This window comes from Taurulus bubalis, assembly GCF_910589615.1.
Source record: "Taurulus bubalis genome assembly, chromosome: 16".
In the NCBI taxonomy this organism is placed as follows: domain Eukaryota; kingdom Metazoa; phylum Chordata; class Actinopteri; order Perciformes; family Cottidae; genus Taurulus; species Taurulus bubalis.
Window position 1 is genome coordinate 15,139,087 of NC_136604.1, and position 16,003 is coordinate 15,155,089.

Below are 16,003 nucleotides of genomic sequence, written 5' to 3' on the forward strand. Positions count from 1 at the left end.
ATGGTCAGTTTTTTATCATTGTACCCATTTTGAAAAAAAATCCCTAATTCGTATTGGTTCTTTAAAGATAAATAAATTGAAATAAAAAGCATAAGTGTCTTTATTTTCCTGCGTTTGAATAGCTGTTTTTGTGTATAATGTTTTTAAAGGGGAAGTGAGAGGTGTGACTGTGGATTAGTACTTTATTTAGACGGGTATATGGAGTCAACATTGGCTCTGTCTAGGCCGCCAGCTGCGCTGCTGTATTTTCTTGGTCTTCCCCATAACATTTTAAAACAATTTTCCATATCCACAAACCTCAAAGCGTGGGACTTTGTTGTGCCAGTCCTTCATGACCAAGTTCAAACATTTAATTTTCCTGTTTTGAAAAGGAGCGTTTGGTGATTAACAGTCTCAAAGTCTCCCAGACACTGTGTGTGTGTGTGTGTGTGTGTGTGTGTGTGTGTGTGTGTGTGTGTGTGTGTGTGTGTGTGTGCGCGCGCGCGCTCATGAGGCTTGTCAGTCAAAGCCTGCCCTATATGTCCTTTCCCCGGCAGAAAGTGAGTCAGCACCTCGTGGAAGGCACAGGACACCGCGGTACTGAGAAAATGAATGACTCACAACCCGCAACTGGTTATCACGACAGCAGCTGCTCACTGAAGCAGAGGAAAGGGCCCCCTCTGCTGCTCAGGCCTCGTCATGGCCAACGCTCGGAATAGAAAGTGCAACATGCACTTTGTCAACAATCCACCCTGTATTTAATGAAACAAACCAAACCGCTCGAAGATTAATAACTTGACACGACAATATAGCTTGGCCTTTTAGACTGAATGAACGTTGGGGTTGTTGTGTTGCTTATTGTCACTGCCGGCAATAATGCAGCGGAACCGGGAACAAATGAGCTTGTGTCAACAGATTAGAGCTGCGTAACCTGCTTCGTATACTATGAATGCCAAATAGGCTTCCAGTGAAATGTATGACAACCAAAGAGTCAGATTTAAATCTGACTTTGTATTCATTGTTCCACTTGAGAAGCTGTGTTCAGACACCACCTCATGGTCTTTTACAGTCCGTCAAACTAGAGTGAACACAACTGGCCTTTAATTTTCCACTTGACTTCTGCTTAATGATTGTGTTCTTTTGAGGTCTTGAGAAACAGATTGCGTATCTGGTGGTGTTATGTTATACAGAGATCCATCGAGTTTAGTCTGAGACGAGGACATCTCTTTGGGTCCAAGATCGTTACTCAACATCTCTTTGCATGACCAAAATTAAATAATTTAATAAATTAGATGTATTTGCACTATCACTTATCTATACAAGTCCTGTTCTTCCTCCACATTGCCTTTATTATATTTATGAATAGTCATGGCAGGAAATGCACAGTTCTTACTAATATTAACAATGGTCTATCATGTACTAGTACTTCATGTCATTATGTACACTTGTGTGTTGCCAGCTTTGACATGTCAAAATGCTGTAAAAAAAAAAAACAACTCACTATTAAATGAAATGTCCGGTGCAGACATTTGCAGTATTAATTAAGTTTAGTAATGCAGGAGAAACAAATAAGTAAAATAGTACTCTTTTCTCCAACATGTATTCAGTACATTGATTTAGCAGTATTGTGTGCTATTGTGTCCAATTATGTGGTTATATTGGCAATGATGGTTGGTAGTTGTCTCACAGCGGGAAGGTCTTGGGTTCAAATCCTACAGGTTAGTCTCCACATCTCTTGAGTGTCCCTCAATCCAAGTGGAAGGCGTCTTAGAGATGTGACGAGCTTCAATAGCCAAGTATTTGGATGATCTGAGGTAAAATTATAACCTACTCAGGTCTTGTCTCGAGCTTTTGACCCTTCGCACAACAGGCTGGTGTTTTTTTTTTTTATCGTTGTCTTACGCAGCAATCTTGTATCTGCTGGTCTGGCATCAGTTCCAGCACCACTAGGATCCTGTTAGCGTGAAGCTCAGCACACACAACGACTTCCATACTGCTAGTGCTGAAATAGATCCCCATTTCCTTTGCTGCAAGTCAAAGATAAATTGAAGGCTACATTGATTTTTTTTATTATTATTTGTGTCTGTCGGCCATTTACATTTCCGTTGATTTCGTTTGTGTTGGCTCTGTGAGCTTGTGTGCATTTTTTTTTTTTTAGGGTCGTGCAATGTGCCTTACAAATTTTGCATCGGTCTGTGACTTGGTGTTATTCAGTTGGCCGGCTTATTGCTGTGACATCTGTTCATGTATCCGATCAGCAGAAGTGTAGGGCTGCGGGTCGTTTCGGTCATGACTAGAGTTTCTTTCGCTGGCATTTCTGGTAAACGCAAGAGTTAGTGGTGTTTTTCTGTGATTCTTTGTGGAGAAACTGAGTTTTACAGATCTGTCGAGTTTTTTTGGGTTGAGTACAACTTTAGAACATTATTTTATTAACCCTCGTCTTGGGGTCAAAATGACCCATCAACACACATACATATACACTCGTACACGGGTCATTTTGACCCCAAGACAACACAAGGGTTAAATGAATTGCTTGGTCTTTAAAATGACAATTTTCTTTTTTCGAAATGTCTGTTACAATATACCAGACCACAAGTTGACTAAATACTTTTTTTTTTATTTTTGCTTTTTAGGACAAACTGGCACAAATCCATGGAGATGAATTTGAGTTACTTCTACTTAAAAAATACAAAAAGAAATATAAAAAAAAGATTCTAAATAAAACGACAATCATTTTGACATCAAAGTGCCGTTTTTTTGTAGAGGTGTTGATTCCACTTTGTCATTTTGGAGGCTGTAGTTTGTCGTGCTGTTTAATAATATGGGGTGATACTGATATACATGAGATGGAGAAATTATGAGAGAGACTTTTCAACCCAAACGGAATGTATTAGTTTAGTTATGGACTCAATACACTGCAGTGTGGGTATAGATCCTCACTCTAACTAGTGTTTTTTTTGTCATTACAACACAACATATGCCAACCCTGCTGCTTCATTGGCCCAAGCTTCTCTTAACTCTTGTAACGCTGATCCTTTTTAAGAGGACATCAGGAGCTCCGGAGCTACTTTTATGTTTGCTTTAAAGGACGCGGGGGAAAAAGGCCAAGAGGTTTTGATTCTTCTCAAGAAGACCTTGATCTAACGCAACACGAGGCCCTCTGCAAATCTGATCTAGGCCACACTATTAAGCAGCCAACTCTGCGATACGCCATTGTGATTCGTGGCCCTTTAAAAATGCATGTTCGCTCTTGGCTCTGTATCTTTAATGAGGTGTGTCTGAAATATTTGATAGCCTTGTGCTCATTTGAAAAACAAGTACGTTTATTTTCATTAATATTTGATTCGGAAATGAATATATGTAAAACACATACATTAATTAGTCTGTTTTGATCAATTGTCTCTGTCTAATGCAGGGCGAGGATTTCCGCACAGTAACTCCCCACAGGCTACACTGGTGCATATCATTCTCCGGTGCTTCAGAGCACAGCCATTCTCTTTTCAAAGTGGGATTTAGCATCTTTTAAGACTATTCACACTCAAAGAAAATTATCAGTTTTCACTAAGCGTTGAGGCGCATTTGTAAAATGGATGTTTGTCCCATTAGAATGTGCTGCTTGAATGATACATGAATAGGGATGTACACATCATGGATGTGGCGTTGCAGATGTGACAGCTGGGAACAGATTTTGCCCTCGGGGCACATGCTGGGTGTTTTATTGGCGGGTAAGGAACGCACCACCAGTTCACTCAACTGCCATATTGCAAATTCATATTGCATATTAATGGAATTCAAAGTCTTTAACATCAGCTGATAGAAAATTATTATTAAAAAAAAAAGTGAATTCACTTCAACACTTCCTTCATTTTCAAAATAATTAGTTCAACGTTAGTACACATCACAAGCATGCGAGGAAGATGAAGGGCAATGTCTCCCCTCCCCACCAGATGGTGATCGAGACCTGAATGAGCAGTGCAGTAATGCATGTAACGGCCAGTAGAGAGCAGTACTAATACACCAATCCCTCAGATGCTACTGGTGGGCTGTGGTGTTCGAGGAGTGTGATGTATTCTCTCTGGGAGCACCTTGGACAGCGACAGTCTGGTGAGTCATACTGCCACTGTTTTCACCACCTTTAGATTCAGCAGACAGAGGCCGCGCAGTAATTAAGAACCATATTTAGTATTTGTGGAACAATTAAAGGGGTGGAAATGGAGGTTGTTTGGCTTCTCTGCAACTCAACCCAACCTAACTCAGTAAGGAGAGACTGCATCAAGGAGACGGTGTCTCTGTTTGTACTAATAAAAGCAGATTTCAGCTTGAAGTACTCGTCTATCTTTTTTTTTTATACAAGTTATAAAAACTGTTTGTAGCGTTTCTTTCAAGAAGAGATGACAGCCTATGAAATGTTGTTTGTTTATATCGGAAACGCTTGACACGGCTCTCTGATGTCTTGCCAGAATAACATGGGTGTTCATTGAAAAAGAGCTGAGGACGGGGGGAATCGCATATTTTTAAAAGCCCCTTTTTATGCAGTGTAGTCGTTTGGCAAAGAACAGCTTTATGTTGGTGAATGTTATTGTGCCGCGCTGCTTTCTGCCCTTGGCGCCGTCGCAGCCGGTGTTAATGAGTGTGAGTGCATGGTGAATGACAGGCCAACACGCTGCCAGTCAATCAGCAGGGTTGTCTGGCCCCTCTCCTTCACTCTGTAGGGGATGAGATATGTGTCATCCTCCCATGAGGCATCTCACCACGGCGGAGCCTCCGTTCTCCCTCTACTGTGCCAAGTCCTTCCCGCCCCACTCAGCTTCTCCCTGCTAGTTTGTCTACTCTCCCCTCTGGCTCATCTCTGCGGATGGTGTTTCCTCCTCTTCTTCTTCTTCCCATCTTCATTCACCTGTTTGCTTATCGGGCCCAGCTCTCATTTTCAACTCCAGCTGCTTCTTTTCATCTTCCCCATTTTTTTCTGGATTCGTAGCACTGCTGTACCTCCACAGCTTCAGCCTCTCACCCCGTCTCTCTCCCATTCGTTCTTCGTTCTTTCCCGTTCCTCTCAAAGCTGACAAGGGACTAAAACTGAAGCAGCAAATACACAGCACTTGAGTGGTATGTGGTTGCTGTTTGGCCGGCTGATCTTTATTCATTTTCTCGCTGAAGATGAAATAGTAATCCCGAGCAGAGGCATTTTTCCTCTCTTAATGCACTTGTCAGCAGCCATATCAATAGCCCCAAAGCAGCCATGAAAGGCCGATCTATCCTGACACGGCATGCGCTAAGTGGCCGGTTTAACAAGCACCTCTACTAATTGGTTGTGTTTGAGCTCTCCATTCATTAGCGGTTAGGGTCATGCCATTCCAGAAGGCAGGTGTGTGCATTCCTTTTGTTCTTAATCTTCACCTTATCTCCTCTATCTTTGCTGTGGCTCTCTGTGAGTTGCAGGACCTGTCCTGAGCATTTTCTCCTCTTTAGTACATATCTGAATAGCTTTTGAATCTAACAAAGCAGAGAGACACACACACACACACACACACACACACACACACACACACACACACACACACACACACACACACACACACAACCATTTTTGCATTGGACAGGCTTTAGAAGGTGAATGAGAACTGTTTATTGCCAAGTACGTCACACATACACGGAATTTGTAGAAATGATGAACACACTGTTCATCATGGTATTGTATATTATCTAGTATTCCCTGTACAATGTACACTATTTTTTTGTGTCTGCTCCTCCGGGGCACACTTGCGTTTCCATGAGAGATCACTTTTTTTTCGGGGTCATCTGTCAAAACACTCTCCGGAGAGACGACGTCAGTATCCCAGGTGTAATCTGTTCTGGCAGACAGCTGATCCCTGCTGAGTGAAATGGCTGCCAAGGAGCCTGGTTTGAATGTGAACGCTCCCCTCCGGACTCTCACTGTCAACAAGCGAGCCAAGTCCATCTCTGGAGTCAAACTGCTCATCAAAACAAAGGCATTAGCTATTCTTTTGCAGCGTTCCACAAATGCTCCACCTGCTGATTTACAACCTTCAACAGGAGCGCATCACCAGTGTTTTAGACTCGGTATTGAACCACGTGGTTAAATTATTGCTAATCTCACAGTAATGGTCAAGTCATTGACTCAATAATGGTTTCTTTTCAGTGCTGCCCTTCTCCACTATTGACTCTTGGTACAAAGCTTTGCTCATTGACCACTGCCAGAGTGATATTCCAGGGAGTGGATGAGAGGGGCTTGGAGAGGTGATCTCACTGTTATCCCTAAGCCATGCTTCCATTGTGAGCAGATCAAAGTGGTATTTATGCAAGGCCTCTGGATATGTGCATGCCATGTTGCTGTGGAGAAGTATACTCCAATGTAGTGTGAAAGCCTCTCCATTAATGTATGAAAGGTTGTTGGCCCAAATCATCAAATGGAAGTTCAAAAGGGCTAATCAGGCCCCGAGCAATCCAATGAAAATATGCATGCGGCGTTTCTGTTTTAAAGGGATAGTTTGATATTTTGGGAAATAAGCTTTCCTTTCTTGCTGAGAGTTAGATGAGAAAATAGATTCCACTCTCAGGTCTGTGTGGTAAATATGTTGGTGAAGCGAGCAGCCAGTTAGCTTAGCTTAGCTCGTATACTTCTCTCTCCAACGGTAACACAATCTATCTGACGTGTAAAATGTAAATTATGTGTCGGAGTATTTATTATTAACTTCCTGGAGTCTCTACTGTTTGCCTGGCAACCTATTGATAATGACAAGAATATAAGGAATTGGTGAAAAAAGGAAGGACCATTGTTTCCTGTCTCGCTCATAGTATACATGTATTTGACTGTAATAGAGCATCTTTGTTAAAAATAAGTAACCCATCAAACTGTTGATGATATTTAACAAGATTCAAGAGGGTTTTATATTTTTCGCACAGACATACAACGTCTTATCTGCAAGAAAGAACATGTACTTAAATTCCCAAGATGTCCACTTATTCCTGTTCTTCCACTTTTTTCTTTCTTCAAAACAAATATGCATCGCCGGAATTTTCTTTTTCAGTAATCAAGGAATGGAGTCCCTGTTTTTGCTCAGGTACGTTTCATCTTGTGTATTTTACTTTCTAAGAGAAACGCATGCAGTGAATGAATCACTTAAAGAATAAAGTGCACTAACCTACTCAACTGTGCAACTTTGAAGCAAAGTTATTTAAATGCAGACTCGACTGTCGCTGCCACAGTTGGAGGTACACTGTGAGCTCATCAGCGTGTGAGATTGAGGCATCTGTAGGTGCTCCTCTCGGTAGCTGTGATCATCTGTGACATCTGCCTGTTCGGTAGATAAAAGTGCAGGCGCTGATGTTTTCATTAAACGACAGACAACATGCATCTGTCTGAAAAATCCTTTTAATCCTCACAAACCACCAGAATATCTCTCTTGGTTCCATCACGCTTCCAAAGAAGCTATTTAGACAGGAACCATGTGAACCTGTCAAAAAAAACTCAGCTTTTCTGTAATTCTGCGAGGTGTTTTGAGAAAATATCCAAAAGGCTGTGAAATTCCAACGATTAAGCTTTGTTTTTGTCAGCCGGATTTGGCAAAATCAAATGTGTGTTGATGCAGACCATCCAACACATTGGCAGTAAAAATGTAAGATTCATAAAGGTCATGTTAAAGTCAGGTTTAAAGATGAGACTCCCATGATGCTAAGGGACAGATTCAAGCCTGTGTATTGAGATAATGAGATCGCAGGGGGATTTCTTCATTGTAAACACCTGAGTTGCACAATGACAGGTGCGTGTGCGTGTAATTGCATACCTCCATGTCGTCAGCATTCATTGCCCTCTATTTTAACCACCATCACTGTGCAGCCTTCTGTCTGTTTGCATGTGTTCGGTTCTTTTTCTTCTTGTCTTTAGGAAAAAGCCAAGAGAGAGTGTCATTTGCTGATTGCCGCTCGCGAATGCGCCGCATGTGGCAGGGCTTGCATACTTAATGCAGGAAGGCTGGAACTCCGATTGCAATCAGGGGGGACCGAGCCAACGCAGTGGTGGGAGGGAATAAACAATAATACATCCAAATTCAACAAGTGCAGTTGACAGAGGGCACCAAAGACGGGGAGAGGAATGGCTGAATATAAAGCCAGTGTAATTGACAACTGATTTTACACGGCGCACCGCCGACCTTTTGCTGCTTTGTTTTTCTCTCCCTGTCCACGCAAACACTCACAATGATATACAAACACATGTATAATTCAACCCTGTTCAAGCCTATATAGAAACACTGTATAAACCTATTAAGCATTCCGACCATTTACTGTGCTGACAAACACTCTCCACTGTCGAGATGTATCACAGGTTTCCTGTTGGTGGAAGCAATCAGAGTGGCAGGGGAGGAAATCAGAGGGTGACGAGAGGTTGAGGAACTGATGAACTTGTCTTCATGCAAATGTGCTCGTGAACTATTCGGCGTGTGTTTCCTCAAATGTGTTTGTGGTGCACCACCTTGATGGTAATGCGCACAGGCTAAGACTCGGAGGCAATCTTCTTGGCAAACAAAAGGCAGGGCGTCGAAATAAACTGCAGAGGGAGGGCAAATCAGGAAATTCATGCCTTTGGGGCTGTTTGTTTGCATACATATATATGGAAAACTATGATGCAATGTCTTTGCTAAATAAAGCCCCGTAGTCCCATAGTGTTTACTGTTAGATGACTATTCTACATTCAGGGCCAGGCACCCAGGGCTTTGTCTTCAGCTGTCTCCAGTCGTGAGATGAGGAAGACTGGGAAAGGTCTTAGGAAAGGTCTGCCAAGGGCTTGGCCTCTTGTAGCTAATCAGGCTCTCTCTCCAGGCTGCTTGTCCATTCAAGGCCTTTGCCTCAATCTGACTACAGACAAAGACTTGTTAGGACATAAACTCCTGGTGACAAACTGTGTCATCACCCTCGGCAAGCACACATGGAGGGGTTGTGCATAGTTTGCACGCAGTACGCTCAGTCAAGCAAAAAGCAAACAGTATAATCCGTGTTCTCTTTCTTATACCTCCCTCTCTCTCTCTCTCTCTCTCTCTCTCTCTCTCTCTCACCTACCGTTCTAAAGCATTCCTGGCTGCACACATTGTGTTCTTTATTCTCTTTACCCATCTCTCTCCCCGAGGCGTGCAGTCTATCCTTCTTCCTCATCACTAGTAAAGTGGCAGGATTCTCAGGCCTCACGTCCTGAAATGCCCTTTGCAGGACACTCACAAATGGTTGGCATAGAGTGGACGTTGGTGTGATTGAGTGTGGCTCTGACATCTGTAATCATCTGCTGACAAGTTGCAAAGCATTGGCCTTAAGGGACAGACTTTTTAAAGGAGAATGTTCAATTCAAGCTTGTAATATGATTAGGCCCACATGTTTTTTGCAAGGACACCCAAGACTGCAGATGGTATTAAGTTGCAGGGCACCACACGAGCGGATGTTCGTTCAATCAAGCCGCGTGAAAAGAAGTCCAATTTAATACAAGTTCGAAATTGCGGTAACAGAAAGCATAAAAGTTTCCTGCTTCCACAAGCGTTGCAGTCAATAAATATCAGAGACAATCTCCCCCTCTTCCAACCCTTTACATCAGACTGACTCTAAATCCGGTCTGGAATGCATTCACTGCTATCTGATCCCGGCTGTCACCTCCCCTGCACATACACACACACGCACACACGTTTCACTACCAACACAGTATACCTGCCCAACTTGCATGGCTGACTCTATATTTCATAATGCGTCATGTACCAATGTGAGATATGGTCCCTGATTTCATTTATATGGAGCAATGCTTGCTCCCTTATCTGCGCTGGAGTGAAATAGCTGTGGATCAACGTCATTAATATGTCAGTCCTCAAGCTGATGAAGAGTTTACTTGCTGCAGAGAGCTAAGCGTGGAGCATTTGGAAGCTGCAACAAAACAGGGACGTTCAGTTGAGTTTTGCATGCTAATGTTCGCTCCGAGTTTTTATATTGACTCTAGTTCTTCAGGCAGTGTCCAGAATAGGACTTCTGGGTCGTATACTCTGATGTCAACACTGAGATTATGTGCCAGGATTTAATCAGCGATTGATTTTCACGGAGGCCAACGCAACATTGCTTAGGGAAGTCCATTCACCTCGGCCGTGACCAATTTTGTGCTTGTGTGATAGGAGGGATGCTCAGGGGCAAACGCTAGATTCCTGAATTGAATTAAGATTTCACTTTGGCGTTGGCATTCACCTGTGTGAAAGGAGAGCACCTTTTCTTTCAGATTTCAATGGAAAACCGTCAGTCTTTCAAATCAATTTAAATTTCAAAAGGTTTGACTCTCTAAGAAGACAAGCATTTAATTCTGCTTGAGAAGGTACTCTTTAAATGTTCTTTTTAAAATAATTTTCTTGTTTTATTTCTGGTCTGGTGATAACTTTTTCAACCTTTTCAACCCAATATTTTATTTCCCTGGTTAAAGTTGCGTCCAATCTCAACAGGTTTACAGGCACAAAAGAGTCTTTATTCGTTCAGGTCTTTTGGCTGCTGCAAATCATACAAAAATGAAATAGAAAGATAGATATTTTTTAATCAAAATACCTCATGAGCCAATTACACTTTTTTAGCGCTCCCTTTTTTTTTTATCAAAGCACATTAGTTATTTCCATCTTTTATTGAATGCTGCGGGTTTTGTGCCGCTGTGGGCTTTGTGCTCAGTAATTGAATCCGATGGTCTGGTCCGGATGGAAACTTTGTATAAACAACAAGCTGAGCTGTTGGCTTATGTAGATGGCAAAAAGAAAGCATAGACTTCTAGCCAGCCATTCCAATCCAAAAAGTATAACTAATCATGACACAGCGCACTGCCTCTCATCAAAGCAGTAGTAACATGTAGGGGTTTTTAAGTTCACTGTAGGCTCCTTGAAGTGTAGTTCTGTGAGATGTGCAAGCATCAATATGAATCAGAAAAAGGTTTCATTTCCAGCCTGAGCTGCAGCGTCGCACTGTGAATATGAACATCTGAGCCTGTGCTATCTGTCAGAATCGGCAAAATGCTCACAACTGGATCCGAATCCTTACATTGTTTGAAATTTGGCAAACTGTCAGTTTGTATGTCGAGCTACACATTAGTTCTCCTTCACACAGCTCTCAGAGCACTCCATCTCAGCTCGGCGTAAAAGACCTCTCGCAGCCGCTTCCTGGTTTCTTGGCATTATAAAGTTCCCTCCGTTCACGAGTTGTCGTTCTTGTTCTCCACAAGCAGTCCGCTCCTTCCCTTAAGTTCAAGCAAACCGTATAATAATAACTCTGAATACCAGATATGGAGTTTTAACATTTGAAATTATTCCATAATTTCTGACTAATGCGTGACTAATAGCTTTCTTGCTCTCACCCCCCTTTTCCTCCCTCACTTGGCTCTTGGTTTCTAATAGCCGGCTTTCACTGCTTATTTCCTTCAGTTTGTCAAGAGATGTGGCGGAAAAAAAACAGAGAAAGCGAGGGATAAAAAGCTGCCACTTTGCCGAAAGAAGTTTTAATTGGGGCCCAGGGGACAAGAGTTCCTCCCGTTTTTGCCATTTCTCTCAGTTCTTTATGGATAAAGATCCCATTTCCCTATTGGAGATGCGGTTTACGTTGACAAAAAAAAAATCACAAAAGGATGCTGCCGCGCACGTTCATAAGACGTCTGCTTGTGTTTGTATTTATAAAACCAGCGGGGTTTTCTTTCTTTCCCTAAATGATGCAGCACTTTAGAAATCAGCCATGGTATTTTACTGTCACTCAAAATTTCATCATGCTGTCTAAAATGTCTCAGAGGACTCGGACGCAGCTATCTGTGGAATAATATGTTATGCATGTAAATAGAAATTAAATGAGATTGGCATGAATAAACCATGGCTGGATTTCTCTAGAACAAAGAACATTTTTAAAGTCTGAGAGAGTCATTAAAAAAAAAATCTCTCTCTCTGTCTGTGTCACTTCTAAAGCTGTTGTCTCTCTCCCTCGCCCACTATTGCGTCCTATCCCCCTCCCTCCGTTTCTTTCTCCAAGTTCATTCATACAGGCACCGGACCATATTGAGTTTCTGTCCAGGCGCCGCCACAAACTGCCAGCAAAGCTCAGCCCAAACACTAAAGAAATGTCTATCAAAAGTCGTGCGGACGGGCGGAGCAGAGCATAACAACAATGGCGGCGGGAGTGACCCCCTGACAGAGTGACATCACCAAGAGTAATTGCCTGTCATGTGCCGTACTGTTTCACGTTTCACATAAAAGCCTCTCTGTTATTCATTTAAAGTTAAGCCGGGTTGGCCAAGGTCGCCGCACTCGTCCTGGATAATTGAACGGCGCACCTTTCTCTCCGGACCGCCATGGGATGGAGTGACAGCCGTGTCAAGAGAGACTGGGGGTGAAGAAGAGATGCATTTGAATTTGAATACAGCTTGTGAGATATGTTGGCGTTTCTAGAGTGTTTACACAGTTGTGTGTGGGCTCGGGGTCATTTTCTCTCTCTCTGTCAGTCCCCGGGGGGCGGACACAAACAAGTTGATGATTTCTAACCCTCTCTAACTTTCTTCTTTAGGCCATTTTGTCTGCTTTACCCAGTGGTTCCCCAAACCCTTAGGGGGCGCTGGAGTTCATAAATATTCCTATTCTGTATATATCCTATTAAGTATGAAGCTGTATCCGCTGCATCCGCTGTTATTGGAGTTGCAAACATTGTCTTTGGTTTGTTTTCTCCGAGCTTTGTTTTGCTCAAATTATGTGATGCACACATATTGATTGTAAAGCAATCTCTGAATTTTCAACTAAAATTGTATTAATTTCCCCCACCTAAACATGAACATAACAGCGTGTCCTCACACAATGGTTCATGTGATATCTTACCAAAAGCCAGCAAAACGTGTCAGTTTCTGCCCTTTACATAAACATGTTCTTTTCAAAATAAACTTCTGTCTTCACAGGAAACTATTTGGGCAACGATTTGGGCCACAAAACTACTCCATCAGATTTGGGCAACAAAACTACTCAATCAGATTTTGGCAACAAAACTACACAATCAGATTTGGGCAACAGAACTACTCAATCAGATTTGGGCAACCAAACTACTCAATCAGATTTGGGCAACCAAACTACATAGTTAGGTTTCAGGGAAACGATTCTCTTTTGGGTTAAAGTGCTTAATTTATGTGACAAAAAACATAAACGTTGACTTCTCGTTGCACACAAGGAACAAACAGCGGCCTTCTGGCTGAAATATTGCCGTTTCTTGGACCATCCACCTCTCCTCTCACCCAACATGTGTGGGCTTTTGTGATCTTTATACTTCCTCGTTCATGATTACCTGGATAACATATTCAATAATTTTGTGTGATATCTTTCTTTTCGTTGGTATAGCTATAAATGCTGGATGAGACCAGCCTGAATATAGGATGTGGAATATCTTGTGCATTGTCCATTAAAATGTAATTCCTAAATATATGCAACATGGCTCCATACCTGCAAGATAAACTGCTGCAGGAATATATGACTAAAATTAAATAATTAAGGAACATGTGTACTTCATCTTCTGAAATGACAGACCATACCTTCAAGCCATTTCTTCACAATGGCTGTTTTAAATAGGCATGTTTTATTGAAATCGTTGCTCGTGAAAAATGTAATTGACCATCATTCATTTTTCCACAACACAACCAGTGTTCACAATTTTTTCAATAAAAATCTCATATGACATTTATGGTCTCCTTGGGAATTCTGGGAAATTCCTATCCCTTATAAATGTTTCAGATTGTGGTCCCGTTTCTCTGATATTGGATCCAAGCCACATTTGGGGGTGGTTTTGAATTGCGATTCCAATCGGATTTCTCCAGATGACTCTCAGTCTGAATGCTTTGGCTGCTAAAATCTAATTTCAAAGTGTCTTTTGCGTCACAGACAAAGTCTGTAGCACTCCGGTTTGTGTGTAGTGTATTAAGACGTGTGTATGTGTGAAACCGCATCCTATACTCCTCCTTGAGCAACAACACAACCTTAAAACAACCTTTAAAAATAAGAAAACCATTGACACATCTCTCGCTATGAACAATCCTGCTGTCATCTGCCCTGAAAGGTCGTTCCCAGACCCGACATCATTTGCCGAGGCAACTGCCTTGCCTGTCTCGCCTGTCCCCGGTAAAATGATCCCGACCAAACTTCGATAAAACGAACGTTGCCTATATTGTAAGGAGTGCGGTCAAAGCATTGCTGGGAACAGTGCTTCGGGCTTTTGGTGTTTTAAATATCTACGAACCGAATTAAAATGTTAAAAAGTATGTTGTTACCGTGCGAGATAGCGGCCAACCCGTAGCACTGAGTAGTCAAAAATGATGAAACAATTTAATACAACCTAAAATATAAGTATACAAGTAATATACAATGTTTCTATATTATGTACATTCAACTGCCATTTCTTTAGTTACACTATACATGTTATTGTTATTCTCTCTCTATGTTTCAGGCTCGTCCTTTTCTTCTTGTATTTTCACCAATAATCCTTCCCATGTAATGCACACACACACACACATGTTCTGCACCGCGACCTGACAGTGATTGTTTCTGAGAGCGACATGATGGACTATCCATTGTTCATGCTTTTGAGTTGGAATACTACGTAGCTACATAGTTACTGATGCCCGCGCCGTTACCACAGCAACCCATGCAGAAAGGTTGGTGATGTGTCGACGCACCAATCCAATCAGATCACATGCCAATAACCTTGAGGCCAGTCCGCCTTACCGATGTGGCTGAGTGAAAAACAAATGGGATTTGCCTGCAGTCTGGATGTTGCCCAAAGAACCTCAGCTCCAGTGTTTTCATTTTCACTTGTATTCTTCTTAAATTGGAAACTATAAGAAAATTAATCTGCTACTTTTCAGCAGGTGTCTTTAAGGCTGCCCACATAGCAGGGCCACACACTGTTCATTTTAAACATCGCCTTAAACCATGAATTTGAAAAATTATTGATAAATTCATGTATCGCCCGGCTCTAAATGGAATACCATGTTGCGGGCTAATTTTCTGATTAAATTGGGCAGAATTGAGGGATAATGAACGCTTACTCAAAGAGCTCAAATGGCTGGCAGAGGATAGTGGTCTTCATGGCAACGGTGTCTGTTGTCTGTGGAAATTACACAAATCACTTGTCGTTAATATGGTTATCATTTATTCAAGTTGAAATGCTCTCTAGTATTGCACCATTTTTATGGATATTTTTGCAGTGTGACGATGAAAAGGAAGCAGAGTGGGGAGCAACGGTTGCAGAGGTGATGTGATAAAAGATTCATAGAGCAGCAGATCCCAGGTCAGCTGGGGCCTCTGCAGCCTCTTTATTTCACCACCAATAGCTGCTTACCCAGCTCCCTAAGCAAAGGCAGGAGTGTATGCATGTGTGTGTGTCAGAAATTATAGACCAACAGAGAGGGAGGGAGATGAAGATGGAGCAACTCTCATCAGAGAATCCGTTTATTCCTGCAGCGAGATAGATTGATCAGCCTGAACACTTTAAACTTTAAACAACCTTAATGTGTTTTTGCACCCGAGTCTGCTTTGGAAACATCCATAATGTCTGAATACACAAATTATATATCGCCGCTCTGTGACCCCAGAAGCCTCCCCATGAATCTCCTATACAGCGCTCTGTGTGTGCTGAATGGAAATGCCAAGAGTTGCACATGGGTTTGTATAGATAAGAGCATAAGAGCATGTGACAACACTCCCCACCTTTAGCCTATAAAGCAGTGTGTCTGATAGTGCCAATGAATATGTTATCAAGACTGTGAGATTAAGAGGGACAGGCAGAGCGTTCCGTATCAAATCAGGTGGAAACCTTTTCCACCTCTGCCATATATTTATCATCCCGTGTCATGCATTTTTTTTGTCTTTCTTCCCCTGTTCTCTCCTGCTCCCTCACAATGTCAAAACAACACCTTTTGGCATCTATTTTACTTCATATATATTAATCTTCTTTTTCACTCTCCAGAGAGTAGCAGAGATGTTGAGTAGGGTGA